The sequence below is a fragment of the Corvus hawaiiensis genome, chromosome 26 (assembly GCF_020740725.1).
Source record: "Corvus hawaiiensis isolate bCorHaw1 chromosome 26, bCorHaw1.pri.cur, whole genome shotgun sequence".
NCBI lineage: Eukaryota > Metazoa > Chordata > Aves > Passeriformes > Corvidae > Corvus > Corvus hawaiiensis.
Genome location: NC_063238.1, coordinates 46,034,607 through 46,055,897, shown reverse-complemented (window position 1 = coordinate 46,055,897; position 21,291 = coordinate 46,034,607). Strand labels below are relative to the sequence as shown.

Below are 21,291 nucleotides of genomic sequence, written 5' to 3'. Positions count from 1 at the left end.
AAAGTAAAGTTGAAAAGTTAAAGTTGGACAGAAAGAGGAAAGTGAAGCTAAAGAGTTTGAGGGAAAGAGGAAAGTAAAGTTAAAGTTAGAGAGAAAGAGAAAAGTAGAGTTGGAGAGAAAAGGAAAGAGAAAAGTAGAGAAGCACAGGAATAAAGACAGAGGAACAAAGAAACAGAGTTAAAGAGAAAAATAGAGAAGGACAGAAACAGAGCAATAAGGCGAAATAGAAAAGCAAAGAAACAGAGTTCTAGAGAAGCAAAGAAATGGCATCAAACAAGGAAATAGTTTAAAAGAAATAGGAAAATAAACCTAGAGAGAAACATAATTGGAGAGAGTGAGAAGAAGAGAAACTGAGAGACAGAGGTAGAAACAGTGACAAAAAGAAACACAGACACAGAAATATAGACAGAGAACAGTAAAGTGAGGAATAGACTAAAAAGTAAAGCAAAGCAAGAAATACAGTGGAAAAATGACTAAACCACACCAAAGAAAGACAGGCGCCGGGGGGGGGGGGAGGCTGGTTATCTTTATTAGGGTTCTAGGGTTTATTCAACTTTATTGAATGGATTTTTGTATTTACACTCTAGCAAAATATACAGAAACAGCAATGTATACAAATAAAGTACAAATACAATCCATATACACACTGGTAAAAGTCCAATTTGCATACAGAGGAATACATGGAAATGCAGCAACAAACACAAATACAGACCAATACAGAGCAACACAAGCCAAATACATATCAATAAAATATAACAATTATTCTATTTCTGGAAAACTTGCTACATTTTGTTTTATTGCTAGAGGAAACCCAAAACAACAGCACCACAGGGAGAACATAACAGTCATCCACCACACACACCTCTTTCAGGTTCCACAGAACCCCACCATCACTCTCATCTCGATCACTCTCCTCACCCTGGCCCCTCGGGAACAGGGTTCCCGAGAGCCTCCGAATCGTCCTGCCTGACAAAACCCCGGCCCCGGCACGTTCCGCACCCAAACCTTGGCGATGAACGTCGCCTCGCAGACCGGCCGGGACCGAGGAAAAAAAAACCCAGCCGGGGGGGAAAAAAAAAAAACCCCCCCAGCTGGGGTTTTTTTATTCTAAATTTAAAAGTGTGTTGAAAAACCTGAAAGGCAAAAACCAAACACACAAGGTTAGAACCATTACACACACACACACACACACACTCACACCTCTTTCAGCTTCCCCACAATCCCACCGTCATCTCGACCACTCTCCTCATCCTGGCCCCTCGGGAACAGGGTTCCCGAGAGCCTCCGAATCGTCCTGCCTGACAAAACCCCGGCCCCGGCACGGTCCGCACCCAAACCTTGGCGATGAACGTCGCCTCGCAGACCGGCCGGGACCGAGGAAAAAAAAAAACCCAGCCGGGGGGGAAAAAAAAAAAAACCCCCCCAGCTGGGGTTTTTTTATTCTAAATTTAAAAGTGTGTTGAAAAACCTGAAAGGCAAAAACCAAACACACAAGGTTAGAACCATTACACACACACACACACACACACACACACACTCACACCTCTTTCAGCTTCCCCACAATCCCACCGTCAGCTCAACCACTCTCCTCACCCTGGCCCCTCGGGAACAGGGTTCCCGAGAGCCTCCGAATCGTCCTGCCTGACAAAACCCCGGCCCCGGCACGGTCCGCACCCAAACCTTGGCGATGAACGTCGCCTCGCAGACCGGCCGGGACCGAGGAAAAAAAAACCCAGCCGGAGGGGAAAAAAAAAAAAACCCCCCGGCTGGGGTTTTTTTATTCTAAATTTAAAAGTGTGTTGAAAACCTGAAAGGCAAAAACCAAACACACAAGGTTAGACCCAGTCCACACACACACTCTCACAGGCAAACACAAACACATAGGCAGACACAACCTCTCACACACAGATACAGACAGTCTCATGCTCTTCAGCTTACACACTGACTGCAGCCATTCATCAAAACACTCCACCAGTGAAGATACTTTGATACATCTTCCCTGGCTGCCGCTCCTCAACGTTGAGCCGTAGATTCGGGGAAAAAATCGGTAGCGTCGGTGACCGTGGAGATCCAAAGCTGCCTCGGGACCTGCAGGAAAATGTGAAGCGGTCGGAGAGCGGCCCGTGGCTAGGAGTTATCCCCACGCCGGGCCCATAAATTTTCTGCCCAAAACCCCATAGAAAATAGATGAACCCTTAAGTTTTATGACCGTTCTACCTAACTGTGACTCTACGTGCCGGGGCGGGGCGGCTCCGACCCTAAGCGGCGCGCGGACGGGCGGCACCCCGAATTAAAATAAGATGACGCGAGGGCTCGAGACGAGTCTCCGGAAGATTAGTTCTCGAGCGCGATACGCTTAGAGGCGACGGAACCTACTGAAATGCTGCGGTCACGGAGGGAGGGTCCGATACACTCCCTACAGAAGTCCAAGGGAATGGTATGTGAAAAGAAGCCAGGACCAAAACTGAGAAGGAAGATGGATGAGAACATCTTGCGTACTTCCTCCGCTCTCAAGAAGTAAAAAGGTAAAGATGCCAGAATAAGCCCCATCCGGGCAAGTAGGCAAGTAGAGTACAGGCAATACAGCCCAGAACAATGCAAAAAAAAAAAATCACTGACATGCAACAAAGCCCCGTGACACAGAGGACAACAGACACTACAGAACATAGACACAACCTACAGAACACAGACACAAGTTGAAACTGCCCAGCAGTTTCACCTGATGGTAACAAGATTCCTAATGCAAGATGAGCCAGAAGCTGATGATGCCAAAGGAAAGAAAGCTCTATGGCAATAGCACATGATGGCAAAACATAAGTCCCTACAAGAAGGTAGTACCAAAGCTGTTAAGAGGATGCTCAAGAAGCTCACTCAGTAGGCCTAGAGAAGAAGGCAACAACTGCTAGGGGACCGGGGCGATCGCTCCGGACCCGAAGGCGAGCTCCTCGGGCGAAAAGATCCGCGACGACGTCGAGACTCGGAGAAGGCCGACGACGCGAAGCTCGTGAGAACGCGGAGACGGGTCGGAACCGTCCCGCCCGGCAAAAGGTCGGGCGATGCTGAGGAGAAACCCTCTCCCTTTACTTCCGAGGGACCTACCCCTCTACGGCCCTCTCCTCTAAGCTAACTTCAAATTGCCTCCTGCAATTCCAAAGGGTTTTCCCTTGTCCCCCACCACCGGTCCCGACACTTAGCTTTTGGAAGACGAGCCGACAAAATGCGTCCTCGATGGAAATGAACGCACGGGCGCCGTGGATGTCGATACGGTCCCCGGGGTCTGTTTCGGCGGCTGCAAAAATTCAGAAAAAAAATTCAGACCGCGATGAGACGTCCCAAAAGCCGCCCCTTGCGCAAGGCCTCCCTCCCTCCTAAGTGCCGAGGCTCGTCGCTTACCTGCCGCTTCCAAACTTCGGCTCTGCGGCTGCTCACGGTACCTAAGACGACAAAACAGAAAACGTCACCGTGGCCCTCGAGAATATTAATCCCCGGGGGTCATCCGCACCGGTACCCCGGCTCACCTCAAATCTTCATCCGATTCCAGAGGCGGGCCGGAAAATACCTGCGAGGCAAAAAGGTACATGCTTAGTTCACCGCCACATACCGCTCACCTATTACTTGCCCCGCTTAAAGGCCAACTCACCTGATTGTGTCTATTTCTTGGCATGTCCAAGGCAGCAGCAGCACCTGCAAAGAAACAAAGCAAAAAACACCCTGAAAGACTCTGAAATCCCAACCTCCCCCCTCCAATTAAAGTACACTGCACCTATACCTTAATCTTGCACCCACCTGGCTGCCAGCATCCCAGGCCGGGACATCTTGCCGGTGGACCGCCTGAAATGCACAAAAAATAACAGACGCTTAGAGCCGCACCAGAAATTGATAACTGAGCAAGAAAAACTAGTTCGGTCCACCGGTCACCGCTTACCTCGCTCGCTTCACCTCGATGGCCGAGATCCGGCTTGACCTCCTAAAAATAAAGACAAAGAACAATGCTGTAACACAGCCACCATTTGCACTTGCCCCGCAAACACAAACGGTGACCGACCTTCCTGCGGGAACCCCCTCGCCCGGTCCGGGGCGCTCTGCCATGGATTTAATCCCTCCCCATCTGAAAGAAAGCCATGACAAAAGTCAAAAGGGGTGCGTGAGAACTTAACAGCTCCAGCAATCTTGTGTCAATCTAAGACTGCCATCTAGAGGCCAAACTACAGCCTACATCACAAATTACAAGTCCCCGGGCCTCGTCCTATTACACCCGTACGCCAGACCGTGCGGCAGGGCAGAGCAGCTCCGGGCCAAATTCGTGCGGACACCAGTGACACAGGAAAGGACAAGGGAGGGGATGCGACAAAGAGGGAAAACCCTCGGCGAGAAGAACGATCGCAAGGACCGAGAAAACGAGGAATGAGACGATCTAGGCGAGACCGACGGTGAGCCGACGAGGCTCGAAGAACCCTGGCAGAAGAAGGACTTATTCTGAGAACCGCAAAGACGGATGCCCGAGAATCGTACGGTCAGAATGCTCTACCGCTCTTCACATTCTGACAAGTCCTAATCCGCTATAATGGATCGTTGCGGCATACAGCTGTGAATACAGCTCAGAACAAGACCTTAAAAGACATTCGACTCGACGCTTCTAAAGAGATATGCGATTCTGATGCGCCTCCGAGCTCTCGAGTCAAAGGATCGATGGTATCGGCACCGGGCCGAGGAGCGCCGAAAGCAGAGTCGCTAAGAATAACGCCCAGCGTTTCCGATAGGCATCTCAAAGGGCTAAGGCAAAAGACCTGCAACAGCAGATGCCCAAAAGACACAGAACATACAATAGAAAGGTGACACACACCGGGACTGCTCTGCTCTGCGCACCTCGGCATCGTGATCAAAAGGTGAGACTTGCCCTTTATGTGGCCTAAGGGGCCCCTTCCTGGACATCCTCACCTCCAAAGCTGAGTCAAAAATCCCTCCCGGCAAGCCCTGCCCCAACACCTCACATTCATTCCCTCAGTGGATTGTAGCCCTCAACTTATCTCTCAGACATCTGGAGATGGGAATCCTCCTCAGGCACAACAGAAGGCCGGCTCACCCTCTGGGAAGCTCCTGTCGTCACCGGGCTGTCGTCTCCTAGTCGGCCACAATAAAGAAAACCAAACGTCACTACGGGAACTTAGTGGCGCATCTGCCAAAGCCCTGACAATTCCGCTACTCACCGTCTCCTAAGAAGGCCGGGGTCCTCTGGCGGCACGCTTCGGCCACGCTCCGAGGCCGACGCCGTCGTCACGGGGTATACCTGGGTTAAAAGGCGACGAGGTGTTGTGGCGTTGCTGAAACTTAAGTGGACCCTCCCTCCTCCTCCTCCCTCCCTCCTCGACTCGCCGCAACTCCACGGCCACAGATGTACCGGAAGGTACCTCGGAACAGATAATGTAACGGCTTCGTCGCAGAGTCCCGTAATACTTCCGGAGAGCTCGCGACGGTGGCGAAGCGGGTCCGTCGGCCGGTCGGCGAGGAGGGTCGGCATAAAAAAAGTGGACCCCCTAAAACACACAAATGACAATGGATGCTTAGAGCTGTACCAGAACATGGCACCCAAGGAATAACAAGTGGTTCTTACCACCAGGGACTTCTTACCTCGTTCACTTGACCTTGATGGCTGAGATCTGGCTTTACCTCCTAAGAACAAAGACAAAGAACAATGCTGTAACACAGCCACCGTTTACAGTTGCCCCACAAACACAAACGGCGACTGACCTTCCTGCGGGAACCCCCTCGCCCGGTCTGGGGCGCCCTGCCACGGATTTCATCCGTCTGCATCTGCAAGAAAGCGATGACAAAAGTCAGAGTCCCGCATGATAACTTAACAGCTCCAGGCATCCTATGTCAATCTAGGGATACCAGCTAGAGGCCAAACTACACCCTACATTACAGATTTCAAGGCCTTGGGACTTGTCCTACTACACCTATACACCAGACTACATGGCAGGGCAGAGCAGCTCCGGGCCAAACCCACGCAGGTACCCGTGACACAGGAAATGACAAACGAGGAGACGCAATGAAGAGAGAAAACTCTGGCGAGAGGAATGACTGCCAGGACCGAGAGAATGCGGAGCGAGATGATCTAGGCGAGACCGACGAGGCTCAAAGAAGATGCTAACGGAAGGGCTTATTCCGAGAACCGCAAAGATGGATGCCCGAGAATCGTACGGTCAGAATCCTCTACCGCTCTTTGCATTCTGACAAGTCCTAATCCTCTGTAATGGATCGCTGCGGTGCACAGCTGTGAATATAGCTCAGAACAAGACCATAAAAGACCTCTGACTCAACGCTTCTAAAGGGAGATGCGATTTCAATGTGCATCCGAGCTCATCGGTCAAAGGTCCGACGGTATCGGCACCCGGCCGAGGAACGCGGACGCTAAGGACGATGCCCGGCATTTCCGATAAGCCGGCCCCTCGAAGGGCTAAGGAAAAAGACCTAAGACGCAAGATGCCCAAAAGACACAGAACATACAATAGACAAGTGACACGACACACACCGGGACTGCTCTGCCCGCCTCGACATTGTGATCAAAAGTAAGACTTGCCCTTTATGTGGGCTAAGGGGCCCCTTCTGGGACATTCCCGCCTTCAAAGCCGACTCAAAAATCCCTCCCGGCGAGGCCCGACCCGGCACCCTGCTTTCATCCCCTCTGTGGGTCGTAACCCTCGACTTATCTCTCGGACGTCCGGGATGGGAATCCGCCTCCGGTGCAAAATAAAACTACCTCGCTGTCCGGGAAGTTCCTGCCATCTCCTAGTCGGCTACAACGAAGAAAACCAAACATCGGTACGTGAACTTAGTGGCACGTCAGCCAAAACCTGACAATTCCGCTACTCACCGTCTCCTAAGAAGGCCGGGGTCCTCCGGCGGCACGCTTCGCCCACGCTCCGAGGCCGATGCCATCGTTGCGGGGTATGCCTGGGTTAAGAAGAAACAAGGTGCTGTGGAATTGCTTGAACTCGAGGGGACCCTCGCTCCTCCTCCCTCCCTCCCTCCCCGGCTCGCCGCAACTCCTCCGCCGTTGCCGAGGCACGGAACAGAAAGTGTAAAGGCTTCATTGCAGAGTCCCGTAACACTTTGGGAGGGCTCACGAGGGCGGCGAGCCGGCTCTGTCGGCCGGTCGGCGAGGGGATTTGGCGTAACGCGAGTGGACCGACTAAAACGCGCAAATGACGACGGCCGCTTAAAGTTTAGAGTACCGGCACTCGGCACCCGAGCAATAACAACTTTTTCCTTCCACCGGTCACCGCTTACCTCACTCACTTGACCTTGACTGCTGAGATCTGGCTTTACCTCCTAGGAACAAAGACAAAGAACAATGCTGTAACACAGCCACCATTTACGCTGGCCCGGCACAGACAAACGGTGACCGACCTTCCTGCGGGAATCCCCTCACCCGCTATGGGGCGCTCTGCCACGGATTTAATCCGTCTGCGTCTGCAAGAAAGCGATGACAAAAGTCAAAGGCCTGCATGAGAATTTCACGGCTTCCAACCATCTCGTGTGAATCTAGGAATATCATCTAGAGCCCAGCTACAACCTACGTTACAAATTTCAAGTCCCCAGGCCTTGTTCTATTACACCTACGTGCCAGGGTATGCGGCAGGGCGGAGCAGCTCCGGGCCAAACCCGTGCAAGCACCCGTGACACAGGAGATGACAAACGAGGAGACATAACAAGGACAGAAAACTCTCTGCGAAAAGAACGACGGCAAGCACGTCGAAGGGCTAAGGCGGACGACACGAGACGCCCAAAGGACACAGAACACGACAATAGACAGGTGACACGACACGCACCGGGATCGCTCCGCCCTGCGCACCTCGGCGTTGCGATCGAAAGCGAGACTTCCCTTTATGTGGGCCGAGGGGCCCCTTCTTGGATATCTCCATCTCCAAAGCTAACTCAAAAATCCCTCCCGGCGAGTCCCGACCCGACACCCCGCTTTCACCCCCTCTGTGGGTCAGAGCCCTCGACTTATCTCTCGGACGTCCGGGGATGCGAACGTGCCTCGGGTGAGAAAAGAAGGCCGGCTCTCGCCGCCCGGGAAGTTCCTGCTGTCGCCGGGCCGTTGTCTCTTAGTCAGATACAATAAAGAAAACCGAGATCAAAGGATGAGTTTAGTGGAAAATCGCAACAAGTCGGCCGCTCGCTCGCTCCTAAGTGCCCCTAGATGCTCAAGGCCCTGGCTTCATCCCTGGTCTAAGGCTGCGGCTGCTATTACGCTAGGCACCCAGGGTAGCGAGGGACAGAGCTACGAGGCGTTTCCGTAAACGCACGGGACGCGTTTGCGTGCCGTAAAATACATAAATGCGGCCGCCGTGCTTATGGAAAAGCCTTAAGCGGCTCCCAAATAGACACCGTTTCCCACCGTGCCGCCTTCGAAACCCCCCTGCCGTAACTCCTAACCCGCTACCCTGCTCGCCCTCCCTCTCCCGGTCACGATCCTCAACTTCCCTATCGGTAGCCTCAATCTCGGACACCACCTATGACATGAGGCAGATCCCCTTTTGGACACAATGAATTTGCTGAGAAAATTTGAAGTATCCCACTCAACACAACCTGGAATAGCAGGAAGTTGCACTGCTCCAAAAAAAAAAAAACACCTTAGCACAAAACTAGAAATTATAAAACCACCTTACCACCCCTAAACATGCAACCCAAATGAGTGAACTTAAATACTCCCTGTGTTCAATGGTATCTTCTTCCCGATGTCTTCGAAGCCTCTGTTGCTTCAGATGCCAAAAGAACCTGCTGAAATAAGCGGAAAGAGCCCCATCACTGAAATGAGAGGAGAGCTCTTACCCCACTCACTCCCAGAGAGGGAATGACTCCCCTTGCAAAAGGCTGGGGTTAATATACCCCTGGCCGGGCCCGCCTCTCGTTCCCATGATGCCCGGGGAAAAGGGAGGAGCCAAATCCTGCAAGGTATAAAAGCCCTCCTAGGAGTTGCCACTGTTTGGCTCCTCTGACTCAAATTTGAGGTGAGTAAAGGGCTCGATAGAAAACTCTTCAGGGAAATGACAATGCTTTCTTTTTTTGCTTTTATATTGAGCAAAAGGGTGGCCGACCGGTAAGAAATCAAACTTTGTGTTTTGGGAACGCAGCTAGATAATTTGTTGCTAACTTGCATAATTATTCCTTAGTGATTACTGAGTAGTACTCCACCTGTGACTAAGTAGGGTAGAGAAGAATAGTAATTGTATTAATGATGTAACTCTCCTTGGAACCTCTAATTAGGGCTATATACATGATAAATAAAAATAAGAATTCTTAATACCCTCCTAAGTGCTATTAGGTCCGTGCCGGGCTCGCTCCCGTACGACGTTCGGTACCGGGGCTCGGGTAGGAGCGCCCTGAAATGCAATTTAAATCCTTAAAATGCTCAAAAAGGGAGAGCTTCCTTTGATTAAACTCTTTAAAATGAGGAAACGGGCGGGAGTTGCCTCCACTTGAACCGATACAATGGCAAATTAATGGCTTCTCCCCTTCAATTTAATCCCCTAAGCTATTGGGATAAAAGGGGTTTTCCTCACTTTAAAACTCTCTGGCGCTGGAAAAAGGGGGATTTTTCCTCAATTCAAACCCTTAGAAAGGAGGGACAATGGGGCTTCCCCCTCAATTTAAACCTTACAATGATGGAAAAGGGGGAGATGAAAGGGACCTCACATGCTGCCCCACCCGCTCGGGTGCCGCCCCTTGGCACAAGAGCTTTTCCCTGGGTGTTTTCTTGAAGCGATGCTCTTTACCCGGGTGCATCCGGCCGCTCCCCGGCTCCTGCGGAGTGCCGCGACCGTTGTTCCGGGAGCGTCTCTCGGGACGCCTCCGTCGGCCCCTCTCGACCGGCAGCTCCCTGCGTAGCTGTGCCCGGGGAACCCTCTGAAAGCGACCTCTGGCAGGAGCCGCCCCCTCCTCATCCGCACCGGTCGCGCTCGGCGCTGCCGTGCCTCGGAGCGGGGGGATGAGGCGGAGAAAGGTCCTGCCGGTCGTTCCCTCCCCTATGCGGGCCGTCGTCCGCCCCCGAAACGCCGGGGTGTGGGGCTTTCCTTTCCGTGGAAAAGGACCGGCCTTCTCGTCCGGGTGCACGTGGCCAAAATTGGGATCCCGCCTCCAAAATTCCCTATGTCCTAGGCTTGTACTTACCGAGGAAATTCCCCGCCGATCGCAAGCGATTACCGGTAATTGTTCTTCCGTAATCGTTACTGACTTCCGTTTCCTTTGAAGTGTTTGACGTGTCCCTCGAGGGTTTGGCCGGGTCGTTTATTTATGGCCCGTCCCGGCAGGCCCGGGCCGAACCCGAGAGCCCCCGTCACCGGTCCGCCCTGAATTTCAGTGAAATATTGATATTGTTTATAAATACTCCCTTTCCCTACTACTCGGTCTTTCCTCGTGTATCTGCAGGGAGAGGGTTTACTCCATCCTTTGATCCCGCTCGCAGTTCTCCGGCCCAAATGCCGATTCTTGCGGACACGATCTAAGCAGAAAACTACTAGGAGCGTTTGCTTTTGAAGTAAAAGTCTTACTGTACATCTGGCTGTACAATTAAAAAAAATGCATCTATTGATGGTCATTATGGGAAAGCTTTTCAGAGGAGAAAATACCCATTTTGGTAGCACAGATCCCATTTTGACAATACCGCGTTTTTGTGGGTTTGGGAATCCTGCCTGTACGAGACATCTGAAAATCGGTATTTTAAAATTTGATATTTGGAAACGGGGTCATTTTGATATTTTGGAACTTGATATTCTGCTGTTTTGAAATGGAATTAATTTGGTATTTTGGAACCTGGTATTCTGATATTTGGAAACCGGGTAACTTTGGTATTTTGGAACTTGGTAATTTGTAACGGGGTTACTTTGGTATTTCTGAACATGTTCTGGCAATTTGAAACTGGGTTACTTTGCTGCCTCTGAATGTGGTGCTCTGGTATTTTGAAACTAGGTTATTTTAATATTTTGGAACTGGGTATTGTGGTTTTTTGAAACTGTTTTTCTGGTATTTTGAAATTTGGGTTTCTATGATTTTGAACTAGGTTATTCTGGTATTTTGTTCCAAAATACCAGACAAATAACAAACAAAACAAAACCCCAAATTTTTTTGTAGGCTGGTTTTGTGGTGTATTTGTAGGCTTGCTTTTTTTTTTTTCCCCCTGTAGTGGTTTGGTCCAAAATACTCATTACTGTTTATCTGCTGTGAGATAAGAATTAGGAGAAATGCAAAACAGGCACCAAACTTGAAAGAATATAAAGAAGTTTATTAACAGACCTAAAAGAAGAAGAAGAAAAAAAAAAAAATTATACCACCTTCAGAACTCTCCTCCTCCCCCCACCTTCCTCCCTTCTCCCACTGACAATGTAAAAAGACAACCCTTTAGATGTTCAGTCTGTTTACCACTTCCATAATAACCTTGTTCAGTCCATTTAGAAAGAGAAGTCTCTTCTTGCTCATGCTATGAAAACATCATCACAACGAGACAGCCGCCCACTTCCAAATATTGTTCAGTCCATTTAGGAAGAGGAGTCTCTCTGCCTGCGTGTGAGTCCTTTCCCCCGACTTGCAGCTTTTCCCGCAACTGCTTTCGAGGGTCCACTCTTGAAGTTTTTTGGGGTACAAGTTTAAGGTTGAGCCGTTCAGAAACAAAAACAGAGGCCCTTCTCCTTCCCTGGGAGCAAAGGGTCTTCATCATCTTCATCTTTAGGACTATCTCTGGGAGCATCTCTAGGGACTGAGGTTTTCTCCTTTCCCGTTTGGAGCAAAAGTCCTCATCTGGTTCATCTCTCCCTGTCCAAACTTCTCATGAAATTACAGCTGCGTCAGCATCTGCCTATCTCAACGCAGGTGCTTTTGCTCACGAGTTGAACGCTCCACCCCCCATATCTTCATGAAATTACAACAGGATACTCTGATATATCATAGCTTCACAACAGAATTTCAGCTTTAAGCATCTCCTCTCTCTCTTCCCTCAGGTTTTCAGCTCTTCACAGCAATAAAAAGGGTTAATCTCACCTCGGCCTTGCAGCTTTGCAGCTGGAATGTTGAATTTTTCTTATCGCAGTGGAGAGGGGGGAGAGCCGAGCTGCTCCGGCTGCCCACGGCAAGGCAGTGGGGGGGGTTCCACGGCTGGAACAGGTCCATGGCTTCAGGATGGCCGTGGCCCGGCCCGGCCTGGCCCAAGCAGGGCCCGCAGCCACCTGTCCCAGCGCCGGAAACGAGAGAGAGCTTGGAGGGGGAGTTTGCCTATTCTTAAATGTGGATCACAGAGGTGATCACAACTTTAAGTGGCTTAGAGAATTGTCCATATTCAAACTGGCCAGCTGATAGGTTCTGTCAGTTCCCAGAGGAAACTGTAAGCACCCCTTAGCAAGGACGTCCCTTCCGGGACTATGCTTGCTAACCTATGACACCCCCCGTGTTTTGTAAGATGAGCTTTTAGTGGTTTTGTAACCTCAGGGTTTGGTTTTTTTGTAATCCGCGCCTGGCAGGGACCTGGGGCGTCCCGGTCGAGTCTCTAGGCTTTGTTTGCTGTCTTCTGCTACAATTAACAGTTCCTGGCATGGGAACTGTTAAGTTGCAGACTATATGATGAGACACTTCCTGAAACAAATTAATTCCAGCTAAGTGACTCTTCCTACTCTGCGGTTCCTATACCCGGCCCGGTTTAAATCCGTACCTAGCCCGACTCTTCGGTCCTCCCGTTTCCTACCGCTCCGCTCGGGGCTTTGCACCTCACGCTCTTTCCTCCCTCGGTGGCGTCACGGCGGAACGTGGCGAGGTTTTGGCCGGCGCTTGAGCTCTCCGAGATGATCTTACCGAGAATTCTTCTGCTTTTCGCTGCGCCTGCCGCAACAACGTTTGCTCGCTAAAATAAATGCTTTCCACGATGAACTGAAGGTGCGAGGCAACGAGTGCTGCGCCGTTGGGGAGGAGGATAGTTTGGCGAGGGAATTACACGGATCTGGAGGCTTGGCAGAAAGACCTCTGAATGTAGAAACTGAGGATGAGATAGAAATGAAAGCAAGTTTTGATATAGAGTAAAAGATGTTTTGCTGCGCTAGTGATCGCTGCATAGCTGAGAAGGCAAAGGTTGGAGATGAGTTGGAAGGAGATTTTTAGGATGAGGGCAAAGGTACGTGACTACAAACAAAGACATATTTTTCACCAAGTAAATAAGTCTCAAGAAGAGCATAAGTAACTAGAAAACATGTTGTTACCAAAAAAGAGATATATTGCAGGCAGATAAGACACATCGATGTGGCAAATAGAAGAAAGGTCTGAGAATTTTCCACTGTAAGCTTAAATTGTAACTTACTCTCGTGATTGGATAATAATGACTATAATATGGTAATGGTAGTAGCTATGATAGGCTATAAGCAAATGTAAAAGTATTGTGTATGGTGCTTATTGGTTGTCACGTATTAAGATACTTGGCAAAGAAAAGTATATAATGTTTTGTAACTTGAACAGAAAGCGACTTCAGGTGTGCCTACGAGCTGTAGCCGGCAGCTGTAGGGCTGGCTCTGGATACCCGCTCCCTGAACTGCCGTAACTTTGCCTATGCCGTAAACGGCTTTCGAGAGAGCCGCCTGAAGTCCGGACGTCCTTTGTGGACGCTTTTCCTATACCGCGCGGCAATATTTTTCAGCCTAAGGACAAAGAAATACTTTCTAAGGTTTGGATCCCGTTCCAGTGCAGCAGAACCGAATCGATCCGCTTCCGCTCTGAAAACATCGGCGACGCCAAACTGAGCTGCCGGCACGAAGCGCTTCGCCGTTCCTACCCTGCCTGTGCCTCGCGCCCTGTTTTGTCGTATCCTACGCTACCGCGCTACGGGCTTCCGGGCGCGAGATTCGTCCCTGAGAACCGTCACGCCGATATCCTTGAACGTTCCGATTTCAATGCCGATACTCTGAGAACCTCCTGCATTCCGTTCCCTAGTACGGCAACGAGCCCTCACCCACCCTGCATCTTCAAAAAGTAGCGTACGAGGTTTAAACGAACCTCACGGTTTGATGGGCACCGTCTGGTGAAGAAGGGGCAGTCAATAACTAACTCGTGTAAGCACAAGTTAACTATTGGGAGACAGCAAATGTTAGTTCAGACAGCAGATGCTAATTACACAACCTAAGAAGCCAAATTCACCCTAATCTTGTCAAGATAGAGGGGACAAGGATTATCTCAGAGGCTGCTGAATCATTCCTCAAAGGACTACGCATGCCCAGGGAGAAAGGTGAAAAGTGCACTAGGAGGATGACTACTGGCCTTCATCACAAAGACCCCCGAGGAAGAAGACGAGCCTTCCTCGGTGCGACCGCCGGGACGTACGGCGTGTGCGTGGCCCACGTGCTAATGATATTAATGACTTCCGAGAAATAATTTGTATAACCGCACCTGTCCCGAGGAATGTGATGAATATTCATAATTTAACCCTTAATACTGTGTTGTAGGGAGCACCGGTGCGTGTGTTTGGACGAGCGATCCCCACGCGCCCGGCACGCCAAGTAAAGCAAGTACCCGCTTCTCTGACTCTGTCTCCGAAGCGTCTCCTGGCCCGGTTGCGGCGCGATTCATCCGGCGCCCCGAGATGGGACCCTCTCTGCCCGGCTGCCGGATCCGGGGCTAAGCGGACCTCCCGGTCGCGACCCTGAATTTTCAAGGGGAGCTCGGCGGTCCTTCGGCTGATGGCAGGGGCAGACAAGGACCATCTGCACCAAATTAAGGGATTTGCTATTCCTTTTAAACACAGAAATACCTGCAGGTCCGGGGTTCGAGTCCCTGAGGGTGGGTTGAAAGTCCCGAGGAAGACTGGGCCTCCCAAAATTAGTCCTGGGCAAGAAAAAAAGTACTTTTAAGGGGTTGGACCCCAATTTTTAAAGGGGTTGGACCCCACTGTGAAAGGTACCTTTAAGGGGTTGGACCCCACTGTCGTGTGCTATTGTACGGCTATTTTTGTTTTGTCTGTTGCTATTCTGCTGCTGCGTGAGAGCGGATGAGACGTGCCGTCAAAGTACGAAGCGAGCGAGAGGCTCTATCTGCGGTTCCGTACCCCGGCGACGGGCTCGGCCGGAGAAAAGCGAAGCGGTTTGGCAAAGAGCGAACGAGCGTAAATCACGTAAACCGTCGGTTTGGAATTCAACCTTACTGTCCGAAGGGGGGTGGATTTTAGAGGAGAAAGATTTTAGCTATTGAATTGAAAACATCCAGACCCCCGACGCCTTTCTGATATAGCTCCATCTGATTTCCCTTTTGAAATCCCGTGTTAAGTGTGAGAAAACAGTTGTGAAGCTTGTATTTGTGTACATGTATTAATTGTGAGAGAAAGTGGTATTGTACTTCTACTAGAGGGAGTGGGTGGTGTCCAAGCTGCCAGAGGAGAGAGCTTGGTATCAGACTAGAAAGAGCAGGAATAAACAACTTGGCAGAAAATGAAAGTGCAGATGATGTTAAAGGGGAGAGCGGCAGAGAATAGTGAGAAATTTGAGAGGAGCTGGTTAGAAAAGTACAGCGAGTGTATGTAAGAAGAGATGAGGAAAAGGCAAAAGCAATGGCAAAGGTGATGGCAGAGGTTGTAAGAATTGTGGACATTGCGGTTAATAGGTTTGGGTGTTTAGTTCCCTTTTCTGCTTGGCGTTTTGCGCGGAGCTGTAAAGCTCCCGTTACGTGGCGCTCGTGCGGAGCCGAAAGGCTCCTGTTTGGAGGGCACCCGTGCCCCTGTGCCTTTTGTGTTTTGTTGTGAAAAGCCAAAATTGGCGGGTTTCGGTTCTGAGGTGAATCCGGAGCTCCTATCTCGTGGGGAACCCTCCCCTGCCACCGGTCTGCGGTTTATTGTGGAGAACTAGAATTGGCAGATTCTAATCCTGCAGGCTATTCTGCGGCTCCTGCCTTGTGGGGATGGTGTTGTCCCTGTGCGGGCCCAGGTATTTGTCGTGCGGCCTCATCTGCGGGGGCTGTAAAGAAACCTATGGGGAGAACGTTTTGCTGTCCTTCCTGGGTTAATTTGTTAGTCACCTCTCTACTCCTGGGGTGGACTTGGTAAAAAAAAAAAATTGAGATAAGGAACGATTGGTTACTAAAAGATGATTGATTACTAAAAATGTGATTGGTTATTAAAAAAAGAAAAAAGGCAACTCAAATGCCTGATTCACAGACTGCAACTCTTGCAAAACTTTTAAAAGCGGTCTCGCTCCCTCCGCTGAAGAATCAATTGGAAGAAACCCCACCGAAAACCTGTGGGAGACAACAAAAGTGGTGCAACAAGCACTTCATAGAATAAAAACTAAAACTCCGCTTGAATAAGTTAATGCAATTAAACTCTTGTTTCGCTCAGATTTTTTTTGGGGGGGGAAGTTTGTTTCTTTTCTCTTTTCTAGGAATGTCAAATGTCCCGACATCAAAGATAAAGAGAGCGGTTTGAGAGCAAGGAAACTGCAAGCAGCAAAATCACAGCTAGATGTGATAACCGTTGCTTCGCTGTCACTTTGTGTTAGCCCCGTAAAGTTTTACTTCTTTTTTAATAATCGGTCTAGTGGGCCAGATTTTCACTTTTCTTTTCTAGGAATCTACCGACACGTGAGATGGAGCTGTGTGAAAACCAAGGAAATTTAAAGTGTCACCATAATTGCTTGCATTGTCAGTCGGTTAATGTTTGTAATTTGTTTGTGTTTTCATTGCAAGTGACATTGCAAAAGACTTTCATTGCAAGTCTTGATTTTGCAAGATCAAATAGTAGTTAAAGCATTCTACATATTCTTGAGTTTAATTTTTGTCTAACTTGTTTTGTCTTTTTACTGAAAAATGGTGTGGCTAAGGTCTTAGGGATGTATAATTTGTTTCAACCAATATTATCCTGAGAGTTGGTATAAGAATTTATACGTATTTGAAATCCTACAAATATGGACTAACCTTCCCTGTTCTGCCTAAGACGGCATCAAAATTATTATAATCTGGCTAAATTTTTGGGATTTTCTAATTAATGAATTAAAGAATCTTGACAAAACACAAGCAAATGCTACATGAGAAATGATTGAATCCCCCTTCCTAAACCAAGAGGGATACGGAAAAGCCTTCTACCAGCTCTCAAACTAAAGTGCTGTTCAATCTCATGCCATATGTCTTAAGAGGATGTTTTAACTTTTCATCACCCCCCCTATTTATAGCACATTCTGCAATCTCAGTTGTAGGTGCAGAATGGGATGAAGGCAATTTATTCACCAAAAAAAGAAAAAAAGGCTACTTGAGGTAAAAAGAAAAAAAAGAAAAACCTATTGGTTTTTTGTATTTGAAAGAGAATTCATTTCATTTTTAGTCCCACCAAAAATAAAGCCACAGTTTGTAGTTTGTGTCAAGATTAAATGACAAGAGTGCTATAATCTGTCTCCTGGAAAACAAAGCATAGCCCTGATGTAAAGATATGTTTGCATGAGAACATTTTGTATGAAAATGTTTTGTGTGTTAGTTTTGTATCATAAAAACTAATCCTTCATAATGTATAGAATTATACAGCAGAGTAAGAATATTATTATAACGAAAACTGTATAAAGAAGCTACAACCAAACAAGCCTCCTGAAGATACCTGACTACGACTTTAAAGTGTAAGTTAAAACACTAAGATAAGTGTCATAGGTTAGCAAGCATAGTCCCGGAAGGGACGTCCTTGCTAAGGGGTGCTTACAGTTTCCTCTGGGAACTGATAGAACCTATCAGCTGGCCAGTTTGAATATGGACAATTCTCTAAGCCACTTAAAGTTGTGATCACCTCTGTGATCCACATTTAAGAATAGGCAAACTCCCCCTCCAAGCTCTCTCTCGTTTCCGGCGCTGGGACAGGTGGCTGCGGGCCCCGTGTGGGGCCCAGTGGGCCCGGCCAGGCCCTGCTTGGGCCAGGCCGGGCCGGGCCGGGCCACGGCCATCCTGAAGCCATGGACCTGTTCCAGCCGTGGAACCCCCCCCCACTGCCTTGCCGTGGGCAGCCGGAGCGGCTCGGCTCTCCCCCCTCTCCACTGCGATAAGAAACATTCAACATTCCAGCTGCAAAGCTGCAAGGCCGAGGTGAGATTAACCCTTTTTATTGCTGTGAAGAGCTGAAAACCTGAGGGAAGAGAGAGAGGAGATGCTTAAAGCTGAAAGTCTGTTGTGAAGCTATGATATATCAGAGTATCCTGTTGTAATTTCATGAAGATATGGGGGGTGGAGTGTTCAACTCGTGAGCAAAAGCACCTGCGTTGAGATAGGCAGATGCTGACGCAGCTGTAATTTCATGAGAAGTTTGGACAGGGAGAGATGAACCAGATGAGGACCTTTGCTCCAAATGGGAAAGGAGAAAACCTCAGTCCGTAGAGATGAACCAGATGAGGACCTTTGCTCCAAATGGGAAAGGAGAAAACCTCAGTTCCTAGAGATGCTCCCAGAGATAGTCCTAAAGATGAAGATGATGAAGACCCTTTGCTCCCAGGGAAGGAGAAGGGCCTCTGTTTTTGTTTCTGAATGGCTCAACCTTAAAATTGTACCCCAAAAAACTTCAAGAGTGGACCCTCGAAAGCAGTTGCGGGAAAAGCTGCAAGTCGGGGGAAAGGACTCACACGCAGGCAGAGAGACTCCTCTTCCTAAATGGACTGAACGATATTTGGAAGTGGGCGGCTGTCTCGTTGTGATAATGTTCTCATAGCATGAGCAAGAAGAGACTTCTCTTTCTAAATGGACTGAACAAGGTTATTATGGAAGTGGTAAACAGACTGAACATCTTAAGGGTTGTCTTTGAACATTGTCAGTGGGAGAAGGGAGGAAGGTGGAGGGAGGAGGAGAGTTCTGAAGGTGGTATAATTTTTTTTCTTCTTTTAGGTCTGTTAATAAACTTCTTTATATTCTTTCAAGTTTGGTGCCTGTTTTGCATTTCTCCTAATTCTTATCTCACAGCAGATAAACAGTAATGAGTATTTTGGACCAAACCACTACAATAAGATAAAGGGAAAACCCATTCTTTGACCAACTCAGGCCTAGGGAAAAAAAAAAAAACCAAACAAAAAACAACCAACCAACCAAACAAGACCGAGAGAAGAGAAATACCCATAGATAGTGAAATAACAAATCGGATGATCCCATTAGTAAGAGATGTTGAAATTCCAGGGAGATCAAAATGGGCTCCCCCAGTGATTATCGAACTACTGGAAGGGGTACAGCTGGTGTCAGTTAAACAATATCCACTAAGGCATGAAGCATGAGTAGGAATGGAATCAATAATTAGTAAATTTATTGATCAGAAGTTGTTGAGGGAGTGTAGATCTTCCTGCAATACCCCAATTCTACCAGTACAAAAGCCAAATGGAAGTTATTGATTAGTTCAGGACCTGAGGACACTTTACTCACAAAATTACAAAGTGACTGAGTGTGGTTTTCAGTTTTAGATTTAAAGCATGCTTTCTTTTGTCTGCCATTAGCTGAAAGCGCTCAGGAAATTTTTGCCTTTGAATGGGAAAACCCCAGAACAGGGAGAAAAAGCCAGCTTACGTGGACTGTATTGCCACAAGGATTCAAAAATAGACCCGTGATATTTGGAGATCAATTAGCCGAGGAACTGGAAGCCTGGATGCCGCCGCTTGGGAAGGGAAGGTACGCTCTTGCGGTACATTGATGATCTATTAATAGCAACGCGGACCTGTGAAGACTGCAAGAACTGAACTGTAACTCTTTTAAATTTTCTGAGACTAAGTAGATATAGAGTCTCTCCTGAAAAGGCTCAGCTAGTCCTCCAGAATGTTACATATCTGGGGTATGAACTGGCAGGAGGGGAGAGAGCCTTGAGAGACAACGGGAAGGAGGCAATTTGTCAAATGCCCTGGCCGACTGAAGAACCAAAGAACTGAGAACTTTTCTGGGAACGACGGGATGGCGTAGATTACGGATCTACAACTATAGACTCATTATGAAACCTTTATACCGACTCCTAAAAGAGACTGGGGGAACTGACCTATGCTGGACACCAGAGACTAATAATGCATTTGTAACTCTGAAACGTGAGTTGATGCAAGCTCCGACACTGGGCATACCAGATGTCACTAAACCTTTTCTGTTGCTCTCACGTGAGAGACGAGGGCTGGCGCTGGGACTCGTGGCACGGAAAGTGGGACGGTACAAAAGGCCGGTGGCTTATTTCTCCGAGTGGCTGGACGTGGTCGGCCGAGGAGAGCCCGCCTGCCTGCGTGCAATGGCAGCCGTGATCCTGAACGTAGAAGAAGCTCGCAAGTTCACGCTGGGACAGGAGATAACTGTTTTTGTCTCACACGGTATCAGCAGTGCTCACACAGAAAGGAAATCACTGGTTAACCCCATCTCGCTTTCTCAAATACCAGGCTGTCCTAGCAGAATCGGAGAATGTGAGTATCCAAGTAACTAACGTTTTAAACCCAGCAGCTTACCTCCAGGGCGTGGCTGCTGAGGAGCCTGTACGGCATGACCGCGTTGAAACCGTGGAGGCGGTTTACTCCGGCCGCCCGGACCTAAAGGACTCTCCGCTAGAAAATGCGGCAAACCGGTTCGCCGATGGGAGCGATTATGTCGAGAATGGTAAGCGGCTCGCTGGGTATGCGGTTACAACCGCAGACGCTGTCGTTGAGGCAAAACCGTTACCTGTGGGGACATCGGCTCAAAAGGCTGAAATAATAGCCCTAACTCGAGCCTTGGCATTGGCCGAAGGAAAACCTATCGACATTGGGACCGATTCGAGGTATGCTTTTGGGGTGGTACACGCTCACGGAGCTATCTGGAAAGAAAGGGGTTTATTTACCTCACAGAAAAAATCAAGCACGCTACTGAAATTGTACAGTTACTGGAAGCAGTGGTAAAACCTTCAAAAGCGGCTATAATGCATTGTAAGGGACAGTCCCAGGGTAACGCTATCCCTGAACTGGGAAATGCTATGGCAGACAAGACAGCAAAGGCAGTGGCCGGTGGGGTTCAGCTCCAAGCCCTAGCTCTAATTCCTTCTAGCATCCTTCTAAGTAACAAAAAACCCCCACCATACGATACTGATAATTTAAATTGGACACAAGAAGACAAGGGACAAATGAGCACAGATAGGTGGGCTAGGATAAAGGGTCTCATAGTCATACCCAGAAAACTGTTAAAATTATTTATCCAAAGCGAACGTTGCATCAGATCACCTTAGATTACAGTTCGTGAAGGTTTGAAGAGGTACGAGACAAACTTACAGCATGGTTACCCAACTTATCCTGGCTTAAACAATTGTTTGTAATAGCTATTTGTGTT

General features: G+C 48.8%; 2 long non-coding RNA genes across 2 annotated transcripts; both read right to left on the bottom strand.

Annotated features, from left to right (window-relative positions):
* Window positions 1-2,735: 2,735 nt before the first annotated feature.
* Window positions 2,736-3,547, bottom strand: LOC125317407. Its single transcript, XR_007200063.1, has 3 exons — window positions 3,519-3,547; window positions 3,394-3,434; window positions 2,736-3,289 (listed from the first exon to the last, which is right to left on the bottom strand). It is a non-coding gene; the product is annotated as an uncharacterized LOC125317407 (long non-coding RNA).
* A 1-nt stretch (window position 3,548) lies between these two features.
* On the bottom strand, window positions 3,549-3,833 carry LOC125317408. Its single transcript, XR_007200064.1, has 3 exons — window positions 3,787-3,833; window positions 3,641-3,684; window positions 3,549-3,559 (listed from the first exon to the last, which is right to left on the bottom strand). It is a non-coding gene; the product is annotated as an uncharacterized LOC125317408 (long non-coding RNA).
* Window positions 3,834-21,291: the final 17,458 nt, after the last annotated feature.